This window comes from Paramormyrops kingsleyae, chromosome 2 (genome assembly GCF_048594095.1).
Source record: "Paramormyrops kingsleyae isolate MSU_618 chromosome 2, PKINGS_0.4, whole genome shotgun sequence".
NCBI classification, from domain to species: Eukaryota; Metazoa; Chordata; class Actinopteri; order Osteoglossiformes; family Mormyridae; genus Paramormyrops; species Paramormyrops kingsleyae.
In genome coordinates, this window is record NC_132798.1 from 19,311,339 (window position 1) to 19,325,450 (window position 14,112).

The 14,112-nt window shown below is 47.3% G+C and overlaps 1 protein-coding gene across 4 annotated transcripts in view; it reads right to left on the reverse strand.

The window, feature by feature from the left end:
- ralgps1 (Ral GEF with PH domain and SH3 binding motif 1) overlaps window positions 1-14,112 on the reverse strand; it is a 117,519-nt gene that overhangs the window by 28,176 nt on the left and 75,231 nt on the right. The window lies entirely within an intron of this gene.

The following is a 14,112-nucleotide window of genomic DNA, read 5'->3' on the forward strand; positions in this document are numbered from 1 at the left end:
GCTGTTCTGCTATGCCATCATCACATTCTGGGGGTGCAGTGACACTTTCCCCGGATGTCACCCCTGTCCTCCCCCCGAAAAAAACCACACACAGTGACCGACCAATATGCCAGCCCCAAGAAAAGCCAGCCATGACACACGCTAAGATACGTGACAAGGGGGAGTCAATCCCCGCTGATAAACGTGGAGCGGTGAGGTGCGGTGAGGTGAGGTGAGGTGCGGTGAGGTTAGGTGCGGTGAGGTGAGGTGAGGTGAGGTTAGGTGAGGTGCGGTGCGGTGAGGTGCGGTGAGGTGAGGTGAGGTGAGGTGAGGTGAGGTGAGGTGAGGTGAGGTGAGGTGCGGTGAGGTGAGGTGAGGTGAGGTGAGGTGAGCCCACGGCCCGTGCATCCAGATCCACTACGTTTGCCTGGTGCTCAATCTGACAGTGAGAAAACTGGGAATAAACAAAAATAAACAGCCCTTTATTAATTCCCTGAACAAACAACCAAAAAAATGACTCTTCAGACAAGCACTGCTTCTCACACATAAACCAAAATACCAGTGAAATCCTCCCGGACCAGGGGGATTTTAGATTAAAGTACAAAAAGCCCACAATAAATCCCTCATATTCTCAAAATCCATCGGCTTGGCCCCCTTCCCAACCAAAACAAAGCTTTAAGAGTGTCATCTGCCTGAGCGTGGGGACAGGCATTGCCCTTCAAATCGGTGACCTGACCCTGGGCCCATTGCTCTGATTCATTGCACACCCCCCTCCCCTATGTGGGAACTCCCGGGGGGGCGGGGTCGGAGATCTCCCCCAGCCTTGCCTTCCTTTAAAGGAAACAGGCCAGTAGGCGAGTCTTCACCCATCTCGCTCATGACTTTAGCAGAGCAAAGCGCTGGGTAATTAAACCATATGGGGTATGTGTGCTGGGGGCTTGCTGGAGCCCCATCGGCCCGGCAGTCAGGGGCCCGATCATGTCATCATGATGTGACTGGTTTAAGTCCCCAGTGGGGCCCAGCTGGTATGGATGTCCTACCCCCCTTTACACTGGGATTAGAACTGCAAAAACAAACAGCATGCAAAGCCAAAACGAAAGCACACAGTGCGTGCAAATCCAAAGAGGAAGCTCTGCATGGCTGCATGCGCATCTTTGGCTGCATGATGAAGCTATTTGCAGCTGGAGAACAGGACAGTGACACCTCAACCCCAGCAAACTTCTGCCATTGGGCGACCAGCTCCTTTTCATTAGCAATGATGCCGAGTGATGTTCTTTAATGAAGGATTTAAGGAAACTATAGACAGTGATCTCCCAGTGTGATCTCCCAGTGCGCACCAGGTGCAGCGTGGGTTTGCCAGAAATGGGTATGAGAACTGTAAGCCATCTTCCACGCCATTCCGGAAGCTTCCGGAGCTCCAGCCCGCTAATCATAGCTGTAATGATTATCTCCATTACATGTTGAAAGAACTAAGGCTCCTACATAAAAAGGAGGGAATGTGGGGATGGCACTGTGATGGAGTGGGTCCTCGCCTACAGGAAGAGTGCAGGGGGACTTTCGTGTGAGTGTGCAGCGTGCGAGTGTGTAGCGTGCGAGTGTGCAGCGTGCGAGGGCATAGCATGCGGGACAGCTACCATACACAAAGAGCACTCAGAAGCATGTCTGGGAAGTGAGCTCATTCTCAGGCAGCTGGGGATACTTTCCACCCCGAGTCTCCACTGTGGGTAGGGAAACACCCTCCCACGACATCAATGGGCATGGGGGGGGGGGGGGGGGGCACAGGGGCACCTTGCCGAGGTGTGAGATTCCATTGGACGGCAGCGCGGTCTCGGTTCTCCTCTTGTGCACCCCTCCCTCCTTCCTCGGATGTTGTTCCAATCTGCTAAGGAGGATTTCCCAGGCACATGGACCCCATGGGACACCCCCCCATCACAAGCTGTGGAACAGGCCCCCCATCAATGGCTACATCCTCATTATGGGACACAACGCCCTCAGAGGCCGAGGGACAAGCAGCCATCACAAGTTGGCATCTTGTGGACTCAGCACAAATGTACAGGCACACACGCACACACATCAAATACAGCTTTAGAGCTAAAGACTAATTCATGTTTTACTGTAACTAATGATTCTTAATCGCAGCACAAAAAAGAAAAAGTGCGCACGCACGCACGCACGCACGCACACACACACACGTTTGTAATTATATCCTCCATTCATTTTTATGGGGAAAAGTCTAATCTCACCATGACAACCTTAACCCCTACCCAGCCCTAACCTTAGACTTTTGGTATTTTTAGTTTTTTGATTGTATTCACAGATCTTTGCAGGGACCAGGAAAATAGTCCCCACACGGTCAAAAGACATTTGGTCCCCACAATATAACAAACATAATCCACACACATACGCGCATGCACGCACGCACACACCAATACTATAGATCAATAACAGAGATGGCTGATTGGTATCCATTTTAAAAGTAGAGGAGGGTTTAGGATGCTTTTCCGGAAAGTTTAATGGAAATGAATGAAATGGAACTTTTCACGCATGATAATGATGAGGATCCATGACATTTCCGCATACTTCCTCCCAAATTTTCATTCACCACTGAAGGATGTACAGCAGAATAAGACAACACCCGTCAGCTAGACCCACATCATTCACACTGAGCTCAACACGTCCACGACCCCATTCGCACTGGATGTCGGCACCCCCTCGTAACACAGTTACCTGGGTTCATTTACAAGAAGCTGCGCAGGGCCTTCAGATGTAATCGAGACCAGAGAAACACACTCAACCTCTGAAAGCATATCCCAGACTTCCTGACTTTATGCTAAATTATGTCTAAAAGTACTAAAGCTACACTAAATCCCCCAATTAGTCTTCAGACCTTAACGTAAAACTGACCTCAGCAATCTAACCTGACCAGAAACGCAGAACTCACTGCTGAGGTAAATTAATCAGCCCACACAGAGTCCGGGTGACAGTCCCTGACATGTCTGAATTTGACATGACCGAATCTTTCACATGGTTACTCTAATCGAACAGTTTGTGTTAAGGTTATAAATATCTGGTGCGCTGAGAAAGAGCATGTGTCGCAGGAGAGATGCCAATCAAAGCTATTTTCATGGTGTCAAGGTAGAAAAAAATATTTGGGCAGTTCACAGAAAAAGCTCTCGTTTGACCAGTATCATTCTTGGTAGCTTTAAATGTCTTTTCTGGCCTCCGCAGCGTTTCATGACCCATCATTAATGTGCATGTTTATCTGCGCCTCACACTGCTGTGCTTCTAAACCGATACTGAAGCCCCTTCCTGCAAATCACCGGCACCACAAAGGGCAGACCTCTGTGATGATGTGGAGATTGTTATTGCAGGACTTTGGATTACAAGGCCAGTTCCAGTTGACAGAAGGAACACAAACAGCCTAGTCCATCACGGCTCAGCTGTGAGATATCCGGCCCCCTGCTTGTTCACTACGACACTCTGGCTGTCCGCAAAAACCTGACCCGCAACCCTGAATGCCAGCAAAACAGGACTGAAGACTGAGCTGCAGATGACTGAGGTGAATCACTGAGGGTTAGTGCGAAGGATGGTCCGGAGTCCGTGCTAAGATTGTCTTTTCCATTGTGGTGGGATTTAAATGTAGAAAGTAGAGATAAACATACACAGGTCAGCCACACGAGAAGCACTGACTCATCCACAATGCAGACTTAAGCTGAAAGTAAACGGTAATTTTGCGTACAATGAAACAAAGTTGCCCTCATTTAACTGGTAATGTTCAATTGATGTTCAATTGTGCAGAGTCACCTGGGATGTGAAAACGCATTGCAGTTTCAGCACAATGCAGGTGACTCGCTTCAGTGCTCTGAAAGTTTCGCATTAATAAATCAATTTAAATAAATTTCATAAAAGACACACAGCATTCAGCTTGGTCACACAATGCTGAAATTCTCCACACAGCCACTGGATTTTCCAAGGCCTGCAAGGGAGGAGGCGATAAAGCATGAGCATTAGCTGCACCCGCGCCTTCGCCAGCGGGGAAAGGTCGCTCGGCTTTGTGGGGGGAGCCCTCGCTGCCTTGATGCTGAAACACTGCCCTCATTGTCGCATTAAAGGTTATGTGCTTTTCTACGAGGAACCGCTGCCATTTATGAGGCCTCCACAGTCATGCAGTCTGTGCGGGGAAAAAACTGCAGAAACAAATATGAAATGCTAACGTCTCTATCAATGACAATATAGACAGCATTTTTCCATTAAGACCTCCTGGCATCTCTCACAGACATAAACAGTCTAATACCTATCCCTCAAACTGACAGCCAACCAACCGCTAAAATGGGCTCGGATGCCATCGGATCAACTGAAAATCCTACAGCCAATTGGGAGCAAAAGCTACTGGCTCTCCAGTGAAGTCCACACTGGATACTTATTAGCACCTTGAAGGCATCACACTGGCCTTTCCCTGGGTCTTTCTAATTAGCTATCCAATGAAGCAACCGGAATAACGGCTAAACCACCACTGAAGAGGTTATGAATACAGATAAACCTAGAAAACGGCAATGCTTATGGCTAGGTTCTCTGTCCACAAAGAGAGCCCAGGGCACAAGTAAAGGAGGGCAGGCCGATAACCGTGTGGATCAGGGAATGATTTGACCAAAGCGCAGCTGCGGCCCGGTGTCCGAGCCGTGGTCAGTGTGTGTTTTGGCTTCCCGGCTGCGTTCCGTCCAGCGGCCCTGACCGCTCTGTCACATTCCCAGCGGTCCTCTGGCAGACGGGAAGATTACCTCAGACAGGCCCTGCTCCCTCGCTCACGGCTCCTCGGCCCTGTCCTGGAAACAGACGTCTGTGTCCAAGTGCAGGGCTAAGACCAAAGCAGCGTTACAGGTCACGGTGAAGGGCTGGAACTTTCTGGAAGAAAAGCTCGTACTGCGGTCCAGCAATCCACAAAGGATCATAAGTCGTGCTGGCCAAGGTGAGAGGCCATTGTTTATCTTTTAATAAAGGGCCCATTCTTCACCAACAGACTCTAGAGGACGCACAGATCCCTCACAGAACGTCATATCCAGGACACCTCTGTCTAGGATCTATCTGCACAGGAAACGGAGCCTGAGCTTCTCCAGGGCAGGCCATCTGCTACCAGCACAAAACTGCTTCTTTAACAGGACCACAACCTGAACACACCCAAAAGCAAAACCAGCAAGCAGTGAGGAGCCCTTTCAAAGCCCAGCTGAAAGGTGAATACTGTGTGCCAGAATAAACCGGAATGACTCACGCACTTTGTGGGGAGAGCAGGCTGAGGTACATTAACGCCTGGAAGAGCATCGATAACAGATACGGGGGCAAACTCCAGCGAGGGGGGGCCCGGGTTCCAGCACAGCCATGGGTGCCGGGATTAGATTACCTCTTGTTAACTAATGGATTTCCTACTTACCAGAAGCATTTCAGCTCAGCAGATGTTTAATTCCCTAAATAAAGCACCCAAAAAATACACAATGTGAAGGATAGTAAGAATGAACAGGAACAGAATGAATGAATGAACGAATGCCTCTATTGTCACTGCACAAGGTACCATGAAATTGAAAGACTATTCTTGGTGATGTAAGAAAGAAAAAAAATCAGGAAGGATACAGAAAGTACAGAAAAAAACTGGATGAATAGAACATAAAAAACAGAATATGAAGAATAAAGAGAACATAGAATAGGACAATGAATGCTTTAACAGCAAACGACAGAGCCCAGACATGCCTCTGCTGCAGAAGACGCGACTGGCTGTCAGGACCCGAGATCCAAGACTCAGGACGAGCTTCTACCCGACAGTTACAGGAACGCCACGCTCACTGATAACTAGCAGGGTACCAACAGTCACCACTGGCAATTATCACCCACCGTCTCTCTAACCTCAGGAGCTCGTCGTCCTACTTACACGTAATGATATATATCATAACATGTATCGCATTGTTCGCTAGTCTGCATTTTGCCATCTATTGCTCGTTAAGCAAGGGTCTCATTGTACTATACAAATGACAATAAAGCTTTTGAATCCTTGAATATTTGAAGAACAGAAGTAAATACCAGTGATCTAAACAAGAGACACAGCCAACACTCATAAAGTAACAATGAGTTAGCAAAACTACCAGCGACCATCTAGCCAAAGACACATGTTACAGGGCTGGGAACCTGCAGATCCAAATCAAGCAAAGAGATGAGGGGCCGCCCGTTTCAGATTTACCTGCCCGATTTTTCTTGTTGGGATAGAAGTCAGAACTGTAAAAACAAGCAAACTTTAGAGAGGAGAGCGGTGCCAACGCAGGGTCATGGAGAAGGAAGGATGGCAGGTCCGATCGGGCACAGGAAGCCATCTCAGAAAGAGCTGAGAAGTGATCAAATCAGATCAGAGTCTGCACATACTGCAGGTCAGAAAGTGAGCCTCTCACATATCAGCGCTCACATCAAAATGAAACTCACACCTTTTCTGGGAAGACAAACCCATGAGCATCCCTGTGACCAGCAGAATGGTGTCTTAGTTTCCAAAACAAAACAACGTTGGCAGACACCATGAACTGAGTGATTCCGGATAAACGAAACAGCATCACCTTTTAAAGATACCTGAATATCAGGCAGCTAACTTCACAGGTTCTAATGTGGAAAAAGCTGATCCGTTACCCCCGTGTGACGATACCACCAAGTACAGCAGGTACACGCTAATGCTAGACATCCTGTAATACACAACATCTCCTAAACATTTCTGTTACCCAGCACGTTTTGTACCCTCAAGGGTCTGCCAGTTGTACCCTAGCTGTAGGTAAATGTGCCTCTTAACTGTAGCAGTGCTGTGCCCTTTTTCCTGAGAGTATAGACGGCACCCTCGGGGTGGGGTCCTGCTTGAACTTATGAGAAGGGTGATACTGTACCATTCACATAGGCCCCTCTTACTGAAGATGTTTTTAAAGGCCAAACATTTAACTGGAAATGCTTTCTGCAGAGCTATCTAAACAAACTCTTAATTGCACTTGACCTTATTGTCTTAACTGCACTCTAACCAGTATACTGTACCTAGGGGGTGTTCACACATTGCCATGGGACTGTCAAGGCAAACAGATCAACCTAGGGGGGGTCAGCGCTGATCCTGGCCCAACTGTGTGTGAAATGCAGGGATTATGAATTTAACATCACAGTGCAGAATTTGATATGAAACTCGAGTTTAGATGTTAAAAAACAAAGAGAAAACTGACCAAAATATCCAGCTGAAGTAGGCTGAGGGTCCCCAGCGCTGTGGACGTGTCATACTGTACACTGGGAAAGACTGGAAATGTTATTAAAGACGCAAAACAGAAACTCAGCCTTGGGGTTGTTAGCCTGAATACACCTGATTATCTAATCAGTGTATTATTAAACATTTCAAAATGATTCCATATATAAAAATGTGGTGTTTTTGTTGCATGCTGCCAGAAAATGGATTGATGAATGAATTGTTTTTCTTACATTGAAGCAAACAAATAGAAACCAGTATGTTTGGAAATCTGAACGTGGTCATAAGATACGATAAAAAGGACAATTTACAAAAATCACGACTGCTGTTGAGATAATTGCAAGGTTATTGGTCGGTTCAGAAAATACAAATCAATCTGGAAAACGCCAAATACAAACACATGACTACAGGGGCGCAGTGGTTAGCGCTGCAGCCTCCTAGCAAGAAGGTCCTGGGTTCGATCCCGGGTCTGTGTGGAGTTTGCACACTCTCCCCGTGTTCATGGTGGTTTTTGCCCCAGTTTCCTACCACGGTCCAAAGGTGTACAGGATAAGTTGATTGTTGAGTCTAAATTGGCCCTGTAGTTGTGTGAGTGTGTGCGCCCTGCGATGTGTTGACGACTGCCCCCATTGTTCCCGGGATAGGCTCCGGTCCCCCGACCCCAGTTGGGATTAAGTGGTTTCAGAAAATGGATGGATAACCACATGACCATACTGATTTTCTGTAATCCAGTACAGTTGATGCCTAATCTGCCAGCAGCTTGATTTTATTACCCGATTGATATTGTCATAGACACTCTGCATTAAACGTCAGTGGCTCCTGAAATGCCTGCATGTGACCTGGCACATACTGTATTGCTGCTGATACGATGTGGTTATTACCTTAACCGTAACTTACATTTACCAGTGAAAGAACAACAAAGTCCATAACGACAAATAACTGATGATTGATAAAACACAACTTTTAATCTTCCCTGGAGTTTAGAAAGTCTTTTCAGACAAAGTAATAAAAAACGCACATACTCCATGTGAAAAAATAACAGATTTTGCAGAATTCTGGAAGAAATAAGCAGGCTGTCCAGGGCACACGATGCCTGCGCCCCTGGGCTGGGGGGGCGGCGTACAGCGACACCATATTTCATGCTCTCTACTTGTGTGACGCAGGGACACGATCACTGGACACTGACCCCGGTGCGTCAGGAGCAGAAACCCGAAGATGGAGAGTGAGGCACCACTACACTCGAAATCCCATTCCAGACCAAATTTTGGAAAAAATTCTGTGGCTCATCCCAACTGTCACCATAGGAACAGCCCCCCCCACACCCACCATAAACCACCTAGAAATAGAACATGGGGCTTATTCATGCCGCACCCCACGGACTCCCCACAAGGAAGTGAGGCGAAACAGCTGTCATCGTCCCAAATGGTGCTGGGGAACAGCAGGGCCCATTGATCCGAGCTGGAATCTGGCGAGAGTCACCTGAGCCGTAACCGCACCCTGACTAGGAGAAATGCTTTCAACTTGAAAGCCTCTTTTCATGGACACTTCAGCAGACCCCAGCAGCCGCTTCGCAAATTTTCACTTTGAAAAGTAGACGGTCCGGCCTGAGTACTCGGATCCCGAGGGAGTCCCTAGGGAGTCCCCAAAATGGCAGTGATCACACGCTTTTACTGCGCATTTTATTCTCTGACGTAAACGAAAAACCCACAGCAAACTGCTAATGCGCTAACAGCTAGCCCAAGGGTCTAAGGAGTTCCAAAATGGCAGCCATCGCACACATTAAATTGATATTTTATTCCCCGACATGAAAAATAAATCCATAACGTCCGGACATAACACCTCGTGTCCTTAGATACACCTCGTGAAGTTAGTCAGATCATCATAACCTGAAAACAGGCGTCACAGCTGGGCTGCATCAGCTTGACTATTTTCATGAGGAAAAGGTTTTATGGTCAACACCGGCACGTTTCATTACTGCTGTGAAGCTGGTGATGCTGGATGAGTCCGTAAAATTCCTGTGCAGCAGATCAAACAATCCCAGCCTAACGTCTAGAGCAGAAGACCTTGTTAGCGTACTACTGCCATCTTGTTTGAGCTTTTACTGCTCAAATAGCGCATACGTCACCAGTTCATGCTAATGGATCACAGTTCATTAAAGGCAGACCCTGAGGCCGGTAAAAATGGGCAGGAAGCTTTAAGCTTTCAGACCTTCCAGCACTCAGAGCACCACGGAGGCAGAGTGAGTAGTGGGACAGGTAAAGACCACGTGGCGTGTTCACTGTGCGGAGGGAAAACGATGCAGAACTAAACAATGTGATTCCTTGCACCCTGTTGATACGTGTCGGGGTGCACCTGAGTCATGCAGGCATGCCGACGCTGCGGAAGAACACGCCAGAGCATGCCCTTCAGGGCCAAGAGCTCACCTGAGGACCTGTAACATCCAGCACTACAACAACACCAAAGAAAACTAACACTCAGGCAGAGTAAACGGGAAAGGCAGTAAAATGCTTTGGATAGCATGAATGATGTAAATTACAGTGTCATGCAAGAGGACTGGCATTTCAGCCAAGTGTGTGAAGCTCGGCAGGTCGGGATGCCAAGCCTGGTATCAGAAGTTCAAATCCCAGGGCCAGCTGAGTGATTTCACCACTAGGCTTTTGAGCAAGGCCCTTAACCCCAATAGCTCCAGGGAGTGTCTGACCCTACTTTCTCAACTGTATGTTGCTTTGGATAAAAGTTTCTGATAAATAAAATGTAATGTAATGTGAATAGTACATTGCAGGCTGCTCTGGTACGTTTTCCTTGAATTTGACATTTTTCTGCTCAATTTCCCAGTTTAATTTTCCCTGGAACTTATACCTTTTCTACCTCTGGATTTCAGGAACATCTCGCATGCTCGTAAGGTACCTCTGCTTTGAACACCTTACCAGGGCTGCAAATGTTATTTATTATTTCAGGCTAGAAGCCCAGGCCGGGCGAAGGTCAGGGCAGTCAGCGATGGCATGGACTGTTTCAGTCAATACACAGTCAATACCCATCGTCAAGGTTCAGTTCCTGTAGAACTTAAACACATCCCTTAAACCTTGCTGACAGCAGAATGAGCAGATCTGATAAAATCAATTTTAATTAGTGGCTATTCAATAGGAGTCAGACCTGATTACATACAAGAGCGCCATCAGCTACAGGTGGGTAGCAGTATCTATCCAGCTACCTCTGATAAAACTTTGATTCCTTGATGTGCCCATGGAGACAGTGCAGGATGTTCTTCTGAATCAGGCCTAGAAAAATTCCTTTTGCCGGGACAGACTTCTCTGCCCTCCCAGAACCTTGGCTTAGCAATTCCCGCACACCTGCTCTCCGCTGCCCACGCCTGCTGGTGATTGCAATACACATGGTTGGGAGCTGGAGCATGCTCCGGTCCAAGAGGTGCGTCTGCCTTTAATCGATTGCATATTACTGAGCCAATCGCGAGCGGTTGTTGCCCCCGAGAGCCAATCACAGTTTTCAGCACATAAAGAGCACGGAGGAGCCAAGTCAAACAGTTGTCTTATGATGAATATGCATCACCAGAGACACGAGAAGCATGCAGGTCATTAGGGCATCATCACAGAGTCTGCAGTACCTCTTTGAAAACACTGGATGACTTTCCACTGGTTTCAACAGGTTCTTAATTCCTAAAGGCTTTATCCTATCCAGTTACGCCTGACCCCAACCCACGCGCTGAGTGCCTGGGGAGGCAGACAGCCCACCTGGGGCTCTCAACACTGGAGAGTATCATTGTTTTCCTGCAAACATCTGCAGCCATGGACTGCTCTAAGGCGAGAGGAATTTCACGTCAGTAAGGATGACGGTTCGACAGCGACCCGAACGTCACCACCAGAGACCCAACTGCACAACTGGAGAGAGACGCGTGGATATTTCTAGCAGACCAGTAGAAGCCAAGCACCTCTGACCGCAGTGGACCTGCAACAGCCGTCCTCAAGCTGAAGGAACGCCATCAGAGAGCCTCCCTGTTTTCATGGAAACTGACATATTTTGCTACTGGCTGAATGAGTGTTAATTTTTTAAATTCTTGTGTGAATCCATAGGCCATAAAAACATTGGATCAGGGGTTTATGATCAATAGGTGACCAGCAAACCCTTCCTGCCAGGGCCCAAGGTCAAATATTAAGACTGGGACAATGTGAATTGGGACTTTGTCATCTTGTTCTGCCAGCCCCAGGAGGATGGGCTCCCGCCCTCTGAGTCTGGCCCCTCCCAAGGTTTCTTCCTTCTAGGGAGTCTTTCCTTGCCACTGTCGCCTCCGGCTTGCTGATTGGGGGCTTTGGGAGGGGATAACGTAAAGCAGTTTAAGACAATGTAATGTTGTGAAAACGCACTATACAAATAAAACTGAATTGAATTGACCCTGGACCTCCTGGAACTGGACGAACGAGTGAGCTTTGTCACACATAGACCTGGGGGATGCCAGGCCTAAGAGCAGGGCCAATCAAATGCCCTCATAGATTAAATCCCAGTGACATATTACTCTCTAAACATCTGTGGAAAAGAAAATCTTCAGTAAATAACTGATGCAATAGTCAATGCATTAGGTAAACAATAAACTAAAGACGAATCATAAAATTTAACCATGAATAAAAACTAAATAAAAGTTTGGTTTGTCACTGCCAGTGATTTCATGCACATGAGAGTATGTTAGTGTCTGCATGTTGTACTATGGTCCTTGGGGAACGTTAATCTTTGATGCTGTACACCTGTACATGGACGACATGACAATAAGCCCACTTGACTCGACTTGACTTGTATGTTTAGGGAATCATACATATAGTTCAATGTTTTGCATGCACTGATCTGCACTTGTCACTGGTAACTGAGTGACTGCCTTTCACTATTCAGGTGAGGGGCATTTAACACCTTTACAAACACTGACTACCAGATGTTTTCCCCAGGGTCCATTTCCCTTGATCGCTTTTCCACTGCTGGGATCTCCGTGAGCCTTCAGCCCTTCCCAGGGAACAGAGGATGTGATAAACAGCATTCCAATACGTACTTTTATATGGAGCTGAAAGGACAGCCAGCACTTCAATATTTTAATTTTATATATATGTAAAAAATGTACACAGATGCTGTGAACATTACCTATGTTTGATGCCTCAAATGAAATGGGGGGTATTTTGGGGCTATTCAGAATGCAATCACAAACAAAACAGTAACGCAGTGTATTGACAACACACTGGACGTCGACCAGTAATCCTGACCAAAGAGGAATAATCCCACAACAAATCCCTACATGGGGTATAATTATGACCAGACAGAAAAAATCCCACAATAAATCCCCACATGGGGTGTAATCATAACCACAGAGGAATAATCCCTCAATAAATCCCCACATGGGGTGTAATCCTGACCACAGAGGAATAATCCCTCAACAAATCCCCACATGGGGTGTAATCCTGACCACAGAGGAATAATCCCACAATAAATCCCCACATGGGGTGTAATCCTGACCACAGAGGAATAATCCCACAATAAATCCCCACATGGGGTGTAATCCTGACCACAGAGGAATAATCCCACAATAAATCCCCACATGGGGTGTAATCCTGACCACAGAGGAATAATCCTTCAATAAATCCCCACATGGGGTGTAATCCTGACCACAGAGGAATAATCCCACAATAAATCCCCACATGGGGTGTAATCCTGACCACAGAGGAATAATCCCACAATAAATCCCCACATGGGGTGTAATCCTAACCACAGAGGAATAATCCTTCAATAAATCCCCACATGGGGTGTAATCCTGACCACAGAGGAATAATCCCACAATAAATCCCCACATGGGGTGTAATCCTGACCACAGAGGAATAATCCCACAATAAATCCCCACATGGGGTGTAATCCTGACCACAGAGGAATAATCCTTCAATAAATCCCCACATGGGGTGTAATCCTGTCCACAGAGGAATAATCCCACAATAAATCCCCACATGAGGTGTAATCCTGACCACAGAGGAATAATCCCACAATAAATCCCCACATGGGGTGTAATCCTGACCACAGAGGAATAATCCCACAATAAATCCCCACATGGGGTGTAATCCTGACCACAGAGGAATAATCCCACAATAAATCCCCACATGGGGTGTAATCCTGACCACAGAGGAATAATCCCACAATAAATCCCCACATGGGGTGTAATCCTGACCACAGAGGAATAATCCTTCAATAAATCCCCACATGGGGTGTAATCCTGACCACAGAGGAATAATCCCACAATAAATACCCACATGGGGTGTAATCCTGACCACAGAGGAATAATCCCACAATAAATCCCCACATGGGGTGTAATCCTGACCTACAGTGGAGTAGCACAGGTGTATCTTTTCTGCCTCCTGGCATGGCTGTGCAGACAGGGGCTGACAAACCCCTTAGCACCCAGTTGATTAGCGATGCCTGTCTGAACCGCACGTCAGGGCAGTGAGAATCCCAGAGGGCCAGGCCACGGCTGCGGTGCACTGCGCAGCAGCAGTTGAGACAGCAGAGACTTGGCGGGGATTCAGGGACTTCATAAAGCGGCAATTAAAAACTTTCCATTTGGAAGGAAAGAAGAAGATTACAAACGGCTGCCATGGCAATTCAAGGAAACATTACAGGATGGGGGGGAGGACTGTGGAACAGGCCCGGTTCATGTGAGGAGGCACATGTGTGGGAGACGACGGGTACCAAACATCACCTCTAATTCCCTGAATGTCAACATCTCCAAAAGAAGCAGCTGGAATCACCCTCCCCCCCGGCAAACATCGACCATTCCCTCCTCATGGACAGGGGGCAACACTGGTGTCTGATGCTTCAGATGAACAGCACATGGGTCAGAATGAACAGGTCTA